This window comes from Hyla sarda, unplaced genomic scaffold (assembly GCF_029499605.1).
Source record: "Hyla sarda isolate aHylSar1 unplaced genomic scaffold, aHylSar1.hap1 scaffold_178, whole genome shotgun sequence".
In the NCBI taxonomy this organism is placed as follows: Eukaryota; Metazoa; Chordata; class Amphibia; order Anura; family Hylidae; genus Hyla; species Hyla sarda.
In genome coordinates, this window is record NW_026608424.1 from 394,036 (window position 1) to 413,559 (window position 19,524).

The 19,524-nt window shown below is 46.3% G+C and overlaps 9 non-coding genes across 9 annotated transcripts; all 9 read left to right on the forward strand.

The window, feature by feature from the left end:
- The first annotated feature begins 469 nt into the window (after window positions 1-469).
- LOC130313667 (U2 spliceosomal RNA) lies at window positions 470-660 on the forward strand. The gene has a single exon (XR_008861560.1). It is a non-coding gene; the product is annotated as a U2 spliceosomal RNA (small nuclear RNA).
- Window positions 661-2,754: 2,094 nt separating this feature from the next.
- LOC130313551 (U2 spliceosomal RNA) lies at window positions 2,755-2,945 on the forward strand. Its single transcript, XR_008861455.1, has one exon. It is a non-coding gene; the product is annotated as a U2 spliceosomal RNA (small nuclear RNA).
- A 2,089-nt stretch (window positions 2,946-5,034) lies between these two features.
- Window positions 5,035-5,225, forward strand: LOC130313563 (U2 spliceosomal RNA). The gene has a single exon (XR_008861466.1). It is a non-coding gene; the product is annotated as a U2 spliceosomal RNA (small nuclear RNA).
- A 2,092-nt stretch (window positions 5,226-7,317) lies between these two features.
- Window positions 7,318-7,508, forward strand: LOC130313668 (U2 spliceosomal RNA). Its single transcript, XR_008861561.1, has one exon. It is a non-coding gene; the product is annotated as a U2 spliceosomal RNA (small nuclear RNA).
- Window positions 7,509-9,597: 2,089 nt separating this feature from the next.
- On the forward strand, window positions 9,598-9,788 carry LOC130313619 (U2 spliceosomal RNA). Its single transcript, XR_008861516.1, has one exon. It is a non-coding gene; the product is annotated as a U2 spliceosomal RNA (small nuclear RNA).
- A 2,079-nt stretch (window positions 9,789-11,867) lies between these two features.
- LOC130313620 (U2 spliceosomal RNA) lies at window positions 11,868-12,058 on the forward strand. The gene has a single exon (XR_008861517.1). It is a non-coding gene; the product is annotated as a U2 spliceosomal RNA (small nuclear RNA).
- A 2,085-nt stretch (window positions 12,059-14,143) lies between these two features.
- Window positions 14,144-14,334, forward strand: LOC130313621 (U2 spliceosomal RNA). The gene has a single exon (XR_008861518.1). It is a non-coding gene; the product is annotated as a U2 spliceosomal RNA (small nuclear RNA).
- Window positions 14,335-16,414: 2,080 nt separating this feature from the next.
- LOC130313622 (U2 spliceosomal RNA) lies at window positions 16,415-16,605 on the forward strand. Its single transcript, XR_008861519.1, has one exon. It is a non-coding gene; the product is annotated as a U2 spliceosomal RNA (small nuclear RNA).
- A 2,097-nt stretch (window positions 16,606-18,702) lies between these two features.
- On the forward strand, window positions 18,703-18,893 carry LOC130313623 (U2 spliceosomal RNA). The gene has a single exon (XR_008861520.1). It is a non-coding gene; the product is annotated as a U2 spliceosomal RNA (small nuclear RNA).
- The last annotated feature ends 631 nt before the right edge of the window (window positions 18,894-19,524 follow it).

Below are 19,524 nucleotides of genomic sequence, written 5' to 3' on the forward strand. Positions count from 1 at the left end.
GAACCATCACCGCCATAGGTTGTCAAATAACCCGGATTTAACCCACACAGGTAAGTCCAATGGGGTGCAGGCATGTCCTCTATGCTTACAGCTTCCCGTGGGTGTTGGTTTGATACCGTTTGGGGACAGCCAAGGAGGCATCTGCAGGCAACAAAGGTAGGTGTGTGCTTGTGTGTGTGTTTCCTATGCAGATCCTAAGCCCAGTGTCACATGCAAGTAGGAGGAGTAAGAAGGGTTCCTGGCAAATCCGGGTTATGGATTGCATTTAAAAAGGCCCCGTGGGAGTGCAATGGGCCCCTGTCTTGCTGCTTAGCAATAATGGTATGGGTTTAGGTTCTGCTGTGTGTACTGGTGGTTGACTGCCCCCCAGCCCAGAGTGTGCATGGAAAATTGTCTGGCAGCCTCCCTGACAGCAAGCAGTGATAGTGCCCATGAAGGGGACCTTGTTGGGCCCGCCCCTTTCACGGTTATCGCTTCTCGGCTTTTTGGCTAAGATCAAGTGTAGTGTCTGTTCTTATCAGTTTAATATCTGATACGTCCCCTATCTGGGGACCATATATTAAATGGATTTTTGAGAACGGGGGCCGATTTCGAAGCTTGCTTCCGTCGCCCTATGCATTGACCCGATATGGCAGTATCTTCGGGTACAGTGCACCACCCCCTTACAGGGTTAAAAAGAAAGATTCCTACTTTCATTGCTACCTGCTTGCTGGCTAGCCAGCTAGCCAGCCCTGTGGGCCTTGCTGCTGCTGCAGCCAAAAAACAAAAGGTGGTGCTGCTGCTGCTTCTGCTGCTTCTGCTTCTGCTTGTGTCTGGCCCCTGTTGGAGCGTCCAGGCACAGGACTTCTGCTGCTGCTGACTAAATGGCCTCCTTAATTGGATCATTTGAGTAGCCAGCACACCTGTGCAGGTAGGGCATGACATGATAGGCAGCTGCCTTGATAGCGGGTGGGTGCTGAATGTTCCTAATTGACAAAATAAGATTAATGCTTATGAAGAAATATAAAATCTCATCCCTTCCCCAATATCGCGCCACACCCCTACCCCTTAATTCCCTGGTTGAACTTGATGGACATATGTCTTTTTTCGACCGTACTAACTATGTAACTATGTAACATAACATGGGGGGGGGGGGGGGGGTCTCCTGGCTGTTCACACAGGTGTGTCATTGCTGTACATTGACCATGCATTGCTTCTGTGGTATTGCAAAGGCAAAGACAAATGCTTCCAGCCATCCATTGCACTAATGGATTGGTCATCAGCTGGCTGTCTATGTCCCGCATCAATATAGACCAAAGTACAGAGGGTTAGGCTATGCTATTGTGCACCTACCTGATGCATCAGAAGGTGCGAGGCCCTTGCTAAATTCTGTGCACAGACTTTGAGATCTATGCTTTAGACTGTATCTAAACCTGCTCCAACATGGACTGACATTCTGGCCTACTTTCAGCCGATGCGACTTGTCTGTCGCTGAACAGTCGCTTTTTATGTATTCAGCACCTATGTATAATGTTGTAAAAATGCTCTAGAAGCTAAAGTCGCAGAAATGTCACACATATTTGGCCTGCAACTTTCTGTGCGACAAATTCAGACAGGAAAAATCAGTATAAATCCTTAGAAAATTATCCCCCAGTGTCTCCATCTGCTGGCGGTATTGAATAAGCATTGCTGCACTGATGGGGTATGCATTAGACGAAAAAAAAGAAGAAAAAGAAGAATAATACGCCCAGAAAAGAGGCGAAAAGGAGAAAAACGTAAAAAAACGTGAAAAAAAAGTAAGAGGAAGAGAAGGGAAAAAAAGGTGGAAATGGGTTTAAAAGTGATTTCGGCGGAGAAATATATATATATATATATATATATATATATATATATATATATATATGCGCACACACACACATAGATATAAACGTATTCTCCGTTGAGATATTGCAGCCGCTGCTGTGTCCAGGCCCAGGAGCCTTAGCACTGTGCTGTGATGTCACTCAATACCACTGACATCACTAGGTGTAAACAACATCTCTCCTTTGCTGTGTATGTGACTATGGAGCTGTTTGGTGATGTCGTCTATTACGGCCTTCATAGAAGCAACAGGAGATTGTTGCATCCATCTTGAACCCTCAGAACTACAGTGCTATGATGTCACTCACTTCTACAGGCCTTGCAGAGTGTAAACAACAACAACCCAGCTTTGTTGTGTATGTAACCATAGGGATTTGTGATGTCACCTAGAACCTTCACAGCAGCGACAGCTTTATGAGGAGCATCAGCACTGCTCTGCCTGAGCAGAACCATCACCGCCATAGGTTGTCAAATAACCCGGATTTAACCCACACAGGTAAGTCCAATGGGGTGCAGGCATGTCCTCAATGCTTACAGCTTCCCGTGGGTGTTGGTTTGATACCGTTTGGGGACAGCCAAGGAGGCATCTGCAGGCAACAAAGGTAGGTGTGTGCTTGTGTGTGTGTTTCCTATGCAGATCCTAAGCCCAGTGTCACATGCAAGTAGGAGGAGTAAGAAGGGTTCCTGGCAAATCCGGGTTATGGATTGCATTTAAAAAGGCCCCGTGGGAGTGCAATGGGCCCCTGTCTTGCTGCTTAGCAATAATGGTATGGGTTTAGGTTCTGCTGTGTGTACTGGTGGTTGACTGCCCCCCAGCCCAGAGTGTGCATGGAAAATTGTCTGGCAGCCTCCCTGACAGCAAGCAGTGATAGTGCCCATGAAGGGGACCTTGTTGGGCCCGCCCCTTTCACGGTTATCGCTTCTCGGCCTTTTGGCTAAGATCAAGTGTAGTATCTGTTCTTATCAGTTTAATATCTGATATGTCCCCTATCTGGGGACCATATATTAAATGGATTTTTGAGAACGGGGGCCGATTTCGAAGCTTGCTTCCGTCGCCCTATGCATTGACCCGATATGGCAGTATCTTCGGGTACAGTGCACCACCCCCTTACAGGGTTAAAAAGAAAGATTCCTACTTTCATTGCTACCTGCTTGCTGGCTAGCCAGCTAGCCAGCCCTGTGGGCCTTGCTGCTGCTGCAGCCAAAAAACAAAAGGTGGTGCTGCTGCTGCTTCTGCTGCTTCTGCTTCTGCTTGTGTCTGGCCCCTGTTGGAGCGTCCAGGCACAGGACTTCTACTGCTGCTGACTAGATGGCCTCCTTAATTGGATCATTTGAGTAGCCAGCACACCTGTGCAGGTAGGGCATGACATGATAGGCAGCTGCCTTGATAGCGGGTGGGTGCTGAATGTTCCTAATTGACAAAATAAGATTAATGCTTATGAAGAAATATAAAATCTCATCCCTTCCCCAATATCGCGCCACACCCCTACCCCTTAATTCCCTGGTTGAACTTGATGGACATATGTCTTTTTTCTACCGTACTAACTATGTAACTATGTAACATAACATGGGGGGGGGGGGTCTCCTGGCTGTTCACACAGGTGTGTCATTGCTGTACATTGACCATGCATTGCTTCTGTGGTATTGCAAAGGCAAAGACAAATGCTTCCAGCCATCCATTGCACTAATGGATTGGTCATCAGCTGGCTGTCTATGTCCCGCATCAATATAGACCAAAGTACAGAGGGTTAGGCTATGCTATTGTGCACCTACCTGATGCATCAGAAGGTGCGAGGCCCTTGCTAAATTCTGTGCACAGACTTTGAGATCTATGCTTTAGACTGTATCTAAACCTGCTCCAACATGGACTGACATTCTGGCCTACTTTCAGCCGATGCGACTTGTCTGTCGCTGAACAGTCGCTTTTTATGTATTCAGCACCTATGTATAATGTTGTAAAAATGCTCTAGAAGCTAAAGTCGCAGAAATGTCACACATATTTGGCCTGCAACTTTCTGTGCGACAAATTCAGACAGGAAAAATCAGTATAAATCCTTAGAAAATTATCCCCCAGTGTCTCCATCTGCTGGCGGTATTGAATAAGCATTGCTGCACTGATGGGGTATGCATTAGACGAAAAAAAAGAAGAAAAAGAAGAATAATACGCCCAGAAAAGAGGCGAAAAGGAGAAAAACGTAAAAAAACGTGAAAAAAAAGTAAGAGGAAGAGAAGGGAAAAAAAGGTGGAAATGGGTTTAAAAGTGATTTCGGCGGAGAAATATATATATATATATATATATATATATATATATATATATATATATGCGCACACACACACATAGATATAAACGTATTCTCCGTTGAGATATTGCAGCCGCTGCTGTGTCCAGGCCCAGGAGCCTTAGCACTGTGCTGTGATGTCACTCAATACCACTGACATCACTAGGTGTAAACAACATCTCTCCTTTGCTGTGTATGTGACTATGGAGCTGTTTGGTGATGTCGTCTATTACGGCCTTCATAGAAGCAACAGGAGATTGTTGCATCCATCTTGAACCCTCAGAACTACAGTGCTATGATGTCACTCACTTCTACAGGCCTTGCAGAGTGTAAACAACAACAACCCAGCTTTGTTGTGTATGTAACCATAGGGATTTGTGATGTCACCTAGAACCTTCACAGCAGCGACAGCTTTATGAGGAGCATCAGCACTGCTCTGCCTGAGCAGAACCATCACCGCCATAGGTTGTCAAATAACCCGGATTTAACCCACACAGGTAAGTCCAATGGGGTGCAGGCATGTCCTCTATGCTTACAGCTTCCCGTGGGTGTTGGTTTGATACCGTTTGGGGACAGCCAAGGAGGCATCTGCAGGCAACAAAGGTAGGTGTGTGCTTGTGTGTGTGTTTCCTATGCAGATCCTAAGCCCAGTGTCACATGCAAGTAGGAGGAGTAAGAAGGGTTCCTGGCAAATCCGGGTTATGGATTGCATTTAAAAAGGCCCCGTGGGAGTGCAATGGGCCCCTGTCTTGCTGCTTAGCAATAATGGTATGGGTTTAGGTTCTGCTGTGTGTACTGGTGGTTGACTGCCCCCCAGCCCAGAGTGTGCATGGAAAATTGTCTGGCAGCCTCCCTGACAGCAAGCAGTGATAGTGCCCATGAAGGGGACCTTGTTGGGCCCGCCCCTTTCACGGTTATCGCTTCTCGGCCTTTTGGCTAAGATCAAGTGTAGTATCTGTTCTTATCAGTTTAATATCTGATATGTCCCCTATCTGGGGACCATATATTAAATGGATTTTTGAGAACGGGGGCCGATTTCGAAGCTTGCTTCCGTCGCCCTATGCATTGACCCGATATGGCAGTATCTTCGGGTACAGTGCACCACCCCCTTACAGGGTTAAAAAGAAAGATTCCTACTTTCATTGCTACCTGCTTGCTGGCTAGCCAGCTAGCCAGCCCTGTGGGCCTTGCTGCTGCTGCAGCCAAAAAACAAAAGGTGGTGCTGCTGCTGCTTCTGCTGCTTCTGCTTCTGCTTGTGTCTGGCCCCTGTTGGAGCGTCCAGGCACAGGACTTCTGCTGCTGCTGACTAGATGGCCTCCTTAATTGGATCATTTGAGTAGCCAGCACACCTGTGCAGGTAGGGCATGACATGATAGGCAGCTGCCTTGATAGCGGGTGGGTGCTGAATGTTCCTAATTGACAAAATAAGATTAATGCTTATGAAGAAATATAAAATCTCATCCCTTCCCCAATATCGCGCCACACCCCTACCCCTTAATTCCCTGGTTGAACTTGATGGACATATGTCTTTTTTCGACCGTACTAACTATGTAACTATGTAACATAACATGGGGGGGGGGGGGTCTCCTGGCTGTTCACACAGGTGTGTCATTGCTGTACATTGACCATGCATTGCTTCTGTGGTATTGCAAAGGCAAAGACAAATGCTTCCAGCCATCCATTGCACTAATGGATTGGTCATCAGCTGGCTGTCTATGTCCCGCATCAATATAGACCAAAGTACAGAGGGTTAGGCTATGCTATTGTGCACCTACCTGATGCATCAGAAGGTGCGAGGCCCTTGCTAAATTCTGTGCACAGACTTTGAGATCTATGCTTTAGACTGTATCTAAACCTGCTCCAACATGGACTGACATTCTGGCCTACTTTCAGCCGATGCGACTTGTCTGTCGCTGAACAGTCGCTTTTTATGTATTCAGCACCTATGTATAATGTTGTAAAAATGCTCTAGAAGCTAAAGTCGCAGAAATGTCACACATATTTGGCCTGCAACTTTCTGTGCGACAAATTCAGACAGGAAAAATCAGTATAAATCCTTAGAAAATTATCCCCCAGTGTCTCCATCTGCTGGCGGTATTGAAAAAGCATTGCTGCACTGATGGGGTATGCATTAGACGAAAAAAAAGAAGAAAAAGAAGAATAATACGCCCAGAAAAGAGGCGAAAAGGAGAAAAACGTAAAAAAACGTGAAAAAAAAGTAAGAGGAAGAGAAGGGAAAAAAAGGTGGAAATGGGTTTAAAAGTGATTTCGGCGGAGAAATATATATATATATATATATATATATATATATATATATATATATATATGCGCACACACACACATAGATATAAACGTATTCTCCGTTGAGATATTGCAGCCGCTGCTGTGTCCAGGCCCAGGAGCCTTAGCACTGTGCTGTGATGTCACTCAATACCACTGACATCACTAGGTGTAAACAACATCTCTCCTTTGCTGTGTATGTGACTATGGAGCTGTTTGGTGATGTTGTCTATTACGGCCTTCATAGAAGCAACAGGAGATTGTTGCATCCATCTTGAACCCTCAGAACTACAGTGCTATGATGTCACTCACTTCCACAGGCCTTGCAGAGTGTAAACAACAACAACCCAGCTTTGTTGTGTATGTAACCATAGGGATTTGTGATGTCACCTAGAACCTTCACAGCAGCGACAGCTTTATGAGGAGCATCAGCACTGCTCTGCCTGAGCAGAACCATCACCGCCATAGGTTGTCAAATAACCCGGATTTAACCCACACAGGTAAGTCCAATGGGGTGCAGGCATGTCCTCTATGCTTACAGCTTCCCGTGGGTGTTGGTTTGATACCGTTTGGGGACAGCCAAGGAGGCATCTGCAGGCAACAAAGGTAGGTGTGTGCTTGTGTGTGTGTTTCCTATGCAGATCCTAAGCCCAGTGTCACATGCAAGTAGGAGGAGTAAGAAGGGTTCCTGGCAAATCCGGGTTATGGATTGCATTTAAAAAGGCCCCGTGGGAGTGCAATGGGCCCCTGTCTTGCTGCTTAGCAATAATGGTATGGGTTTAGGTTCTGCTGTGTGTACTGGTGGTTGACTGCCCCCCAGCCCAGAGTGTGCATGGAAAATTGTCTGGCAGCCTCCCTGACAGCAAGCAGTGATAGTGCCCATGAAGGGGACCTTGTTGGGCCCGCCCCTTTCACGGTTATCGCTTCTCGGCTTTTTGGCTAAGATCAAGTGTAGTGTCTGTTCTTATCAGTTTAATATCTGATACGTCCCCTATCTGGGGACCATATATTAAATGGATTTTTGAGAACGGGGGCCGATTTCGAAGCTTGCTTCCGTCGCCCTATGCATTGACCCGATATGGCAGTATCTTCGGGTACAGTGCACCACCCCCTTACAGGGTTAAAAAGAAAGATTCCTACTTTCATTGCTACCTGCTTGCTGGCTAGCCAGCTAGCCAGCCCTGTGGGCCTTGCTGCTGCTGCAGCCAAAAAACAAAAGGTGGTGCTGCTGCTGCTTCTGCTGCTTCTGCTTGTGTCTGGCCCCTGTTGGAGCGTCCAGGCACAGGACTTCTGCTGCTGCTGACTAAATGGCCTCCTTAATTGGATCATTTGAGTAGCCAGCACACCTGTGCAGGTAGGGCATGACATGATAGGCAGCTGCCTTGATAGCGGGTGGGTGCTGAATGTTCCTAATTGACAAAATAAGATTAATGCTTATGAAGAAATATAAAATCTCATCCCTTCCCCAATATCGCGCCACACCCCTACCCCTTAATTCCCTGGTTGAACTTGATGGACATATGTCTTTTTTCGACCGTACTAACTATGTAACTATGTAACATAACATGGGGGGGGGGGGGGGGTCTCCTGGCTGTTCACACAGGTGTGTCATTGCTGTACATTGACCATGCATTGCTTCTGTGGTATTGCAAAGGCAAAGACAAATGCTTCCAGCCATCCATTGCACTAATGGATTGGTCATCAGCTGGCTGTCTATGTCCCGCATCAATATAGACCAAAGTACAGAGGGTTAGGCTATGCTATTGTGCACCTACCTGATGCATCAGAAGGTGCGAGGCCCTTGCTAAATTCTGTGCACAGACTTTGAGATCTATGCTTTAGACTGTATCTAAACCTGCTCCAACATGGACTGACATTCTGGCCTACTTTCAGCCGATGCGACTTGTCTGTCGCTGAACAGTCGCTTTTTATGTATTCAGCACCTATGTATAATGTTGTAAAAATGCTCTAGAAGCTAAAGTCGCAGAAATGTCACACATATTTGGCCTGCAACTTTCTGTGCGACAAATTCAGACAGGAAAAATCAGTATAAATCCTTAGAAAATTATCCCCCAGTGTCTCCATCTGCTGGCGGTATTGAATAAGCATTGCTGCACTGATGGGGTATGCATTAGACGAAAAAAAAGAAGAAAAAGAAGAATAATACGCACAGAAAAGAGGCGAAAAGGAGAAAAACGTAAAAAAACGTGAAAAAAAAGTAAGAGGAAGAGAAGGGAAAAAAAGGTGGAAATGGGTTTAAAAGTGATTTCGGCGGAGAAATATATATATATATATATATATATATATATATATATATATATATATATGCGCACACACACACATAGATATAAACGTATTCTCCGTTGAGATATTGCAGCCGCTGCTGTGTCCAGGCCCAGGAGCCTTAGCACTGTGCTGTGATGTCACTCAATACCACTGACATCACTAGGTGTAAACAACATCTCTCCTTTGCTGTGTATGTGACTATGGAGCTGTTTGGTGATGTCGTCTATTACGGCCTTCATAGAAGCAACAGGAGATTGTTGCATCCATCTTGAACCCTCAGAACTACAGTGCTATGATGTCACTCACTTCCACAGGCCTTGCAGAGTGTAAACAACAACAACCCAGCTTTGTTGTGTATGTAACCATAGGGATTTGTGATGTCACCTAGAACCTTCACAGCAGCGACAGCTTTATGAGGAGCATCAGCACTGCTCTGCCTGAGCAGAACCATCACCGCCATAGGTTGTCAAATAACCCGGATTTAACCCACACAGGTAAGTCCAATGGGGTGCAGGCATGTCCTCTATGCTTACAGCTTCCCGTGGGTGTTGGTTTGATACCGTTTGGGGACAGCCAAGGAGGCATCTGCAGGCAACAAAGGTAGGTGTGTGCTTGTGTGTGTGTTTCCTATGCAGATCCTAAGCCCAGTGTCACATGCAAGTAGGAGGAGTAAGAAGGGTTCCTGGCAAATCCGGGTTATGGATTGCATTTAAAAAGGCCCCGTGGGAGTGCAATGGGCCCCTGTCTTGCTGCTTAGCAATAATGGTATGGGTTTAGGTTCTGCTGTGTGTACTGGTGGTTGACTGCCCCCCAGCCCAGAGTGTGCATGGAAAATTGTCTGGCAGCCTCCCTGACAGCAAGCAGTGATAGTGCCCATGAAGGGGACCTTGTTGGGCCCGCCCCTTTCACGGTTATCGCTTCTCGGCCTTTTGGCTAAGATCAAGTGTAGTATCTGTTCTTATCAGTTTAATATCTGATACGTCCCCTATCTGGGGACCATATATTAAATGGATTTTTGAGAACGGGGGCCGATTTCGAAGCTTGCTTCCGTCGCCCTATGCATTGACCCGATATGGCAGTATCTTCGGGTACAGTGCACCACCCCCTTACAGGGTTAAAAAGAAAGATTCCTACTTTCATTGCTACCTGCTTGCTGGCTAGCCAGCTAGCCAGCCCTGTGGGCCTTGCTGCTGCTGCAGCCAAAAAACAAAAGGTGGTGCTGCTGCTGCTTCTGCTGCTTCTGCTTCTGCTTGTGTCTGGCCCCTGTTGGAGCGTCCAGGCACAGGACTTCTGCTGCTGCTGACTAAATGGCCTCCTTAATTGGATCATTTGAGTAGCCAGCACACCTGTGCAGGTAGGGCATGACATGATAGGCAGCTGCCTTGATAGCGGGTGGGTGCTGAATGTTCCTAATTGACAAAATAAGATTAATGCTTATGAAGAAATATAAAATCTCATCCCTTCCCCAATATTGCGCCACACCCCTACCCCTTAATTCCCTGGTTGAACTTGATGGACATATGTCTTTTTTCGACCGTACTAACTATGTAACTATGTAACATAACATGGGGGGGGGGTCTCCTGGCTGTTCACACAGGTGTGTCATTGCTGTACATTGACCATGCATTGCTTCTGTGGTATTGCAAAGGCAAAGACAAATGCTTCCAGCCATCCATTGCACTAATGGATTGGTCATCAGCTGGCTGTCTATGTCCCGCATCAATATAGACCAAAGTACAGAGGGTTAGGCTATGCTATTGTGCACCTACCTGATGCATCAGAAGGTGCGAGGCCCTTGCTAAATTCTGTGCACAGACTTTGAGATCTATGCTTTAGACTGTATCTAAACCTGCTCCAACATGGACTGACATTCTGGCCTACTTTCAGCCGATGCGACTTGTCTGTCGCTGAACAGTCGCTTTTTATGTATTCAGCACCTATGTATAATGTTGTAAAAATGCTCTAGAAGCTAAAGTCGCAGAAATGTCACACATATTTGGCCTGCAACTTTCTGTGCGACAAATTCAGACAGGAAAAATCAGTATAAATCCTTAGAAAATTATCCCCCAGTGTCTCCATCTGCTGGCGGTATTGAATAAGCATTGCTGCACTGATGGGGTATGCATTAAACGAAAAAAAAGAAGAAAAAGAAGAATAATACGCCCAGAAAAGAGGCGAAAAGGAGAAAAACGTAAAAAAACGTGAAAAAAAAGTAAGAGGAAGAGAAGGGAAAAAAAGGTGGAAATGGGTTTAAAAGTGATTTCGGCGGAGAAATATATATATATATATATATATATATATATATATATATGCGCACACACACACATAGATATAAACGTATTCTCCGTTGAGATATTGCAGCCGCTGCTGTGTCCAGGCCCAGGAGCCTTAGCACTGTGCTGTGATGTCACTCAATACCACTGACATCACTAGGTGTAAACAACATCTCTCCTTTGCTGTGTATGTGACTATGGAGCTGTTTGGTGATGTCGTCTATTACGGCCTTCATAGAAGCAACAGGAGATTGTTGCATCCATCTTGAACCCTCAGAACTACAGTGCTATGATGTCACTCACTTCCACAGGCCTTGCAGAGTGTAAACAACAACAACCCAGCTTTGTTGTGTATGTAACCATAGGGATTTGTGATGTCACCTAGAACCTTCACAGCAGCGACAGCTTTATGAGGAGCATCAGCACTGCTCTGCCTGAGCAGAACCATCACCGCCATAGGTTGTCAAATAACCCGGATTTAACCCACACAGGTAAGTCCAATGGGGTGCAGGCATGTCCTCTATGCTTACAGCTTCCCGTGGGTGTTGGTTTGATACCGTTTGGGGACAGCCAAGGAGGCATCTGCAGGCAACAAAGGTAGGTGTGTGCTTGTGTGTGTGTTTCCTATGCAGATCCTAAGCCCAGTGTCACATGCAAGTAGGAGGAGTAAGAAGGGTTCCTGGCAAATCCGGGTTATGGATTGCATTTAAAAAGGCCCCGTGGGAGTGCAATGGGCCCCTGTCTTGCTGCTTAGCAATAATGGTATGGGTTTAGGTTCTGCTGTGTGTACTGGTGGTTGACTGCCCCCCAGCCCAGAGTGTGCATGGAAAATTGTCTGGCAGCCTCCCTGACAGCAAGCAGTGATAGTGCCCATGAAGGGGACCTTGTTGGGCCCGCCCCTTTCACGGTTATCGCTTCTCGGCCTTTTGGCTAAGATCAAGTGTAGTATCTGTTCTTATCAGTTTAATATCTGATACGTCCCCTATCTGGGGACCATATATTAAATGGATTTTTGAGAACGGGGGCCGATTTCGAAGCTTGCTTCCGTCGCCCTATGCATTGACCCGATATGGCAGTATCTTCGGGTACAGTGCACCACCCCCTTACAGGGTTAAAAAGAAAGATTCCTACTTTCATTGCTACCTGCTTGCTGGCTAGCCAGCTAGCCAGCCCTGTGGGCCTTGCTGCTGCTGCAGCCAAAAAACAAAAGGTGGTGCTGCTGCTGCTTCTGCTGCTTCTGCTTCTGCTTGTGTCTGGCCCCTGTTGGAGCGTCCAGGCACAGGACTTCTGCTGCTGCTGACTAAATGGCCTCCTTAATTGGATCATTTGAGTAGCCAGCACACCTGTGCAGGTAGGGCATGACATGATAGGCAGCTGCCTTGATAGCGGGTGGGTGCTGAATGTTCCTAATTGACAAAATAAGATTAATGCTTATGAAGAAATATAAAATCTCATCCCTTCCCCAATATCGCGCCACACCCCTACCCCTTAATTCCCTGGTTGAACTTGATGGACATATGTCTTTTTTCGACCGTACTAACTATGTAACTATGTAACATAACATGGGGGGGGGGGGGGTCTCCTGGCTGTTCACACAGGTGTGTCATTGCTGTACATTGACCATGCATTGCTTCTGTGGTATTGCAAAGGCAAAGACAAATGCTTCCAGCCATCCATTGCACTAATGGATTGGTCATCAGCTGGCTGTCTATGTCCCGCATCAATATAGACCAAAGTACAGAGGGTTAGGCTATGCTATTGTGCACCTACCTGATGCATCAGAAGGTGCGAGGCCCTTGCTAAATTCTGTGCACAGACTTTGAGATCTATGCTTTAGACTGTATCTAAACCTGCTCCAACATGGAGTGACATTCTGGCCTACTTTCAGCCGATGCGACTTGTCTGTCGCTGAACAGTCGCTTTTTATGTATTCAGCACCTATGTATAATGTTGTAAAAATGCTCTAGAAGCTAAAGTCGCAGAAATGTCACACATATTTGGCCTGCAACTTTCTGTGCGACAAATTCAGACAGGAAAAATCAGTATAAATCCTTAGAAAATTATCCCCCAGTGTCTCCATCTGCTGGCGGTATTGAATAAGCATTGCTGCACTGATGGGGTATGCATTAGACGAAAAAAAAGAAGAAAAAGAAGAATAATACGCCCAGAAAAGAGGCGAAAAGGAGAAAAACGTAAAAAAACGTGAAAAAAAAGTAAGAGGAAGAGAAGGGAAAAAAAGGTGGAAATGGGTTTAAAAGTGATTTCGGCGGAGAAATATATATATATATATATATATATATATATATATATATATGCGCACACACACACATAGATATAAACGTATTCTCCGTTGAGATATTGCAGCCGCTGCTGTGTCCAGGCCCAGGAGCCTTAGCACTGTGCTGTGATGTCACTCAATACCACTGACATCACTAGGTGTAAACAACATCTCTCCTTTGCTGTGTATGTGACTATGGAGCTGTTTGGTGATGTCGTCTATTACGGCCTTCATAGAAGCAACAGGAGATTGTTGCATCCATCTTGAACCCTCAGAACTACAGTGCTATGATGTCACTCACTTCCACAGGCCTTGCAGAGTGTAAACAACAACAACCCAGCTTTGTTGTGTATGTAACCATAGGGATTTGTGATGTCACCTAGAACCTTCACAGCAGCGACAGCTTTATGAGGAGCATCAGCACTGCTCTGCCTGAGCAGAACCATCACCGCCATAGGTTGTCAAATAACCCGGATTTAACCCACACAGGTAAGTCCAATGGGGTGCAGGCATGTCCTCTATGCTTACAGCTTCCCGTGGGTGTTGGTTTGATACCGTTTGGGGACAGCCAAGGAGGCATCTGCAGGCAACAAAGGTAGGTGTGTGCTTGTGTGTGTGTTTCCTATGCAGATCCTAAGCCCAGTGTCACATGCAAGTAGGAGGAGTAAGAAGGGTTCCTGGCAAATCCGGGTTATGGATTGCATTTAAAAAGGCCCCGTGGGAGTGCAATGGGCCCCTGTCTTGCTGCTTAGCAATAATGGTATGGGTTTAGGTTCTGCTGTGTGTACTGGTGGTTGACTGCCCCCCAGCCCAGAGTGTGCATGGAAAATTGTCTGGCAGCCTCCCTGACAGCAAGCAGTGATAGTGCCCATGAAGGGGACCTTGTTGGGCCCGCCCCTTTCACGGTTATCGCTTCTCGGCCTTTTGGCTAAGATCAAGTGTAGTATCTGTTCTTATCAGTTTAATATCTGATACGTCCCCTATCTGGGGACCATATATTAAATGGATTTTTGAGAACGGGGGCCGATTTCGAAGCTTGCTTCCGTCGCCCTATGCATTGACCCGATATGGCAGTATCTTCGGGTACAGTGCACCACCCCCTTACAGGGTTAAAAAGAAAGATTCCTACTTTCATTGCTACCTGCTTGCTGGCTAGCCAGCTAGCCAGCCCTGTGGGCCTTGCTGCTGCTGCAGCCAAAAAACAAAAGGTGGTGCTGCTGCTGCTTCTGCTTCTGCTTGTGTCTGGCCCCTGTTGGAGCGTCCAGGCACAGGACTTCTGCTGCTGCTGACTAAATGGCCTCCTTAATTGGATCATTTGAGTAGCCAGCACACCTGTGCAGGTAGGGCATGACATGATAGGCAGCTGCCTTGATAGCGGGTGGGTGCTGAATGTTCCTAATTGACAAAATAAGATTAATGCTTATGAAGAAATATAAAATCTCATCCCTTCCCCAATATCGCGCCACACCCCTACCCCTTAATTCCCTGGTTGAACTTGATGGACATATGTCTTTTTTCGACCGTACTAACTATGTAACTATGTAACATAACATGGGGGGGGGGGGTCTCCTGGCTGTTCACACAGGTGTGTCATTGCTGTACATTGACCATGCATTGCTTCTGTGGTATTGCAAAGGCAAAGACAAATGCTTCCAGCCATCCATTGCACTAATGGATTGGTCATCAGCTGGCTGTCTATGTCCCGCATCAATATAGACCAAAGTACAGAGGGTTAGGCTATGCTATTGTGCACCTACCTGATGCATCAGAAGGTGCGAGGCCCTTGCTAAATTCTGTGCACAGACTTTGAGATCTATGCTTTAGACTGTATCTAAACCTGCTCCAACATGGACTGACATTCTGGCCTACTTTCAGCCGATGCGACTTGTCTGTCGCTGAACAGTCGCTTTTTATGTATTCAGCACCTATGTATAATGTTGTAAAAATGCTCTAGAAGCTAAAGTCGCAGAAATGTCACACATATTTGGCCTGCAACTTTCTGTGCGACAAATTCAGACAGGAAAAATCAGTATAAATCCTTAGAAAATTATCCCCCAGTGTCTCCATCTGCTGGCGGTATTGAATAAGCATTGCTGCACTGATGGGGTATGCATTAGACGAAAAAAAAGAAGAAAAAGAAGAATAATACGCCCAGAAAAGAGGCGAAAAGGAGAAAAACGTAAAAAAACGTGAAAAAAAAGTAAGAGGAAGAGAAGGGAAAAAAAGGTGGAAATGGGTTTAAAAGTGATTTCGGCGGAGAAATATATATATATATATATATATATATATATATATATATATATATATGCGCACACACACACATAGATATAAACGTATTCTCCGTTGAGATATTGCAGCCGCTGCTGTGTCCAGGCCCAGGAGCCTTAGCACTGTGCTGTGATGTCACTCAATACCACTGACATCACTAGGTGTAAACAACATCTCTCCTTTGCTGTGTATGTGACTATGGAGCTGTTTGGTGATGTCGTCTATTACGGCCTTCATAGAAGCAACAGGAGATTGTTGCATCCATCTTGAACCCTCAGAACTACAGTGCTATGATGTCACTCACTTCCACAGGCCTTGCAGAGTGTAAACAACAACAACCCAGCTTTGTTGTGTATGTAACCATAGGGATTTGTGATGTCACCTAGAACCTTCACAGCAGCGACAGCTTTATGAGGAGCATCAGCACTGCTCTGCCTGAGCAGAACCATCACCGCCATAGGTTGTCAAATAACCCGGATTTAACCCACACAGGTAAGTCCAATGGGGTGCAGGCATGTCCTCTATGCTTACAGCTTCCCGTGGGTGTTGGTTTGATACCGTTTGGGGACAGCCAAGGAGGCATCTGCAGGCAACAAAGGTAGGTGTGTGCTTGTGTGTGTGTTTCCTATGCAGATCCTAAGCCCAGTGTCACATGCAAGTAGGAGGAGTAAGAAGGGTTCCTGGCAAATCCGGGTTATGGAATGCATTTAAAAAGGCCCCGTGGGAGTGCAATGGGCCCCTGTCTTGCTGCTTAGCAATAATGGTATGGGTTTAGGTTCTGCTGTGTGTACTGGTGGTTGACTGCCCCCCAGCCCAGAGTGTGCATGGAAAATTGTCTGGCAGCCTCCCTGACAGCAAGCAGTGATAGTGCCCATGAAGGGGACCTTGTTGGGCCCGCCCCTTTCACGGTTATCGCTTCTCGGCCTTTTGGCTAAGATCAAGTGTAGTATCTGTTCTTATCAGTTTAATATCTGATACGTCCCCTATCTGGGGACCATATATTAAATGGATTTTTGAGAACGGGGGCCGATTTCGAAGCTTGCTTCCGTCGCCCTATGCATTGACCCGATATGGCAGTATCTTCGGGTACAGTGCACCACCCCCTTACAGGGTTAAAAAGAAAGATTCCTACTTTCATTGCTACCTGCTTGCTGGCTAGCCAGCTAGCCAGCCCTGTGGGCCTTGCTGCTGCTGCAGCCAAAAAACAAAAGGTGGTGCTGCTGCTGCTTCTGCTGCTTCTGCTTCTGCTTGTGTCTGGCCCCTGTTGGAGCGTCCAGGCACAGGACTTCTGCTGCTGCTGACTAAATGGCCTCCTTAATTGGATCATTTGAGTAGCCAGCACACCTGTGCAGGTAGGGCATGACATGATAGGCAGCTGCCTTGATAGCGGGTGGGTGCTGAATGTTCCTAATTGACAAAATAAGATTAATGCTTATGAAGAAATATAAAATCTCATCCCTTCCCCAATATCGCGCCACACCCCTACCCCTTAATTCCCTGGTTGAACTTGATGGACATATGTCTTTTTTCGACCGTACTAACTATGTAACTATGTAACATAACATGGGGGGGGGGGGTCTCCTGGCTGTTCACACAGGTGTGTCATTGCTGTACATTGACCATGCATTGCTTCTGTGGTATTGCAAAGGCAAAGACAAATGCTTCCAGCCATCCATTGCACTAATGGATTGGTCATCAGCTGGCTGTCTATGTCCCGCATCAATATAGACCAAAGTACAGAGGGTTAGGCTATGCTATTGTGCACCTACCTGATGCATCAGAAGGTGCGAGGCCCTTGCTAAATTCTGTGCACAGACTTTGAGATCTATGCTTTAGACTGTATCTAAACCTGCTCCAACATGGACTGACATTCTGGCCTACTTTCAGCCGATGCGACTTGTCTGTCGCTGAACAGTCGCTTTTTATGTATTCAGCACCTATGTATAATGTTGTAAAAATGCTCTAGAAGCTAAAGTCGCAGAAATGTCACACATATTTGGCCTGCAACTTTCTGTGCGACAAATTCAGACAGGAAAAATCAGTATAAATCCTTAGAAAATTATCCCCCAGTGTCTCCATCTGCTGGCGGTATTGAATAAGCATTGCTGCACTGATGGGGTATGCATTAGACGAAAAAAAAGAAGAAAAAGAAGAATAATACGCCCAGAAAAGAGGCGAAAAGGAGAAAAACGTAAAAAAACGTGAAAAAAAAGTAAGAGGAAGAGAAGGGAAAAAAAGGTGGAAATGGGTTTAAAAGTGATTTCGGCGGAGAAATATATATATATATATATATATATATATATATATATATATATATATATATATATGCGCACACACACACATAGATATAAACGTATTCTCCGTTGAGATATTGCAGCCGCTGCTGTGTCCAGGCCCAGGAGCCTTAGCACTGTGCTGTGATGTCACTCAATACCACTGACATCACTAGGTGTAAACAACATCTCTCCTTTGCTGTGTATGTGACTATGGAGCTGTTTGGTGATGTCGTCTATTACGGCCTTCATAGAAGCAACAGGAGATTGTTGCATCCATCTTGAACCCTCAGAACTACAGTGCTATGATGTCACTCACTTCCACAGGCCTTGCAGAGTGTAAACAACAACAACCCAGCTTTGTTGTGTATGTAACCATAGGGATTTGTGATGTCACCTAGAACCTTCACAGCAGCGACAGCTTTATGAGGAGCATCAGCACTGCTCTGCCTGAGCAGAACCATCACCGCCATAGGTTGTCAAATAACCCGGATTTAACCCACACAGGTAAGTCCAATGGGGTGCAGGCATGTCCTCTATGCTTACAGCTTCCCGTGGGTGTTGGTTTGATACCGTTTGGGGACAGCCAAGGAGGCATCTGCAGGCAACAAAGGTAGGTGTGTGCTTGTGTGTGTGTTTCCTATGCAGATCCTAAGCCCAGTGTCACATGCAAGTAGGAGGAGTAAGAAGGGTTCCTGGCAAATCCGGGTTATGGATTGCATTTAAAAAGGCCCCGTGGGAGTGCAATGGGCCCCTGTCTTGCTGCTTAGCAATAATGGTATGGGTTTAGGTCCTGCTGTGTGTACTGGTGGTTGACTGCCCCCCAGCCCAGAGTGTGCATGGAAAATTGTCTGGCAGCCTCCCTGACAGCAAGCAGTGATAGTGCCCATGAAGGGGACCTTGTTGGGCCCGCCCCTTTCACGGTTATCGCTTCTCGGCCTTTTGGCTAAGATCAAGTGTAGTATCTGTTCTTATCAGTTTAATATCTGATACGTCCCCTATCTGGGGACCATATATTAAATGGATTTTTGAGAACGGGGGCCGATTTCGAAGCTTGCTTCCGTCGCCCTATGCATTGACCCGATATGGCAGTATCTTCGGGTACAGTGCACCACCCCCTTACAGGGTTAAAAAGAAAGATTCCTACTTTCATTGCTACCTGCTTGCTGGCTAGCCAGCTAGCCAGCCCTGTGGGCCTTGCTGCTGCTGCAGCCAAAAAACAAAAGGTGGTGCTGCTGCTGCTTCTGCTGCTTCTGCTTCTGCTTGTGTCTGGCCCCTGTTGGAGCGTCCAGGCACAGGACTTCTGCTGCTGCTGACTAAATGGCCTCCTTAATTGGATCATTTGAGTAGCCAGCACACCTGTGCAGGTAGGGCATGACATGATAGGCAGCTGCCTTGATAGCGGGTGGGTGCTGAATGTTCCTAATTGACAAAATAAGATTAATGCTTATGAAGAAATATAAAATCTCATCCCTTCCCCAATATCGCGCCACACCCCTACCCCTTAATTCCCTGGTTGAACTTGATGGACATATGTCTTTTTTCGACCGTACTAACTATGTAACTATGTAACATAACATGGGGGGGGGGGTCTCCTGGCTGTTCACACAGGTGTGTCATTGCTGTACATTGACCATGCATTGCTTCTGTGGTATTGCAAAGGCAAAGACAAATGCTTCCAGCCATCCATTGCACTAATGGATTGGTCATCAGCTGGCTGTCTATGTCCCGCATCAATATAGACCAAA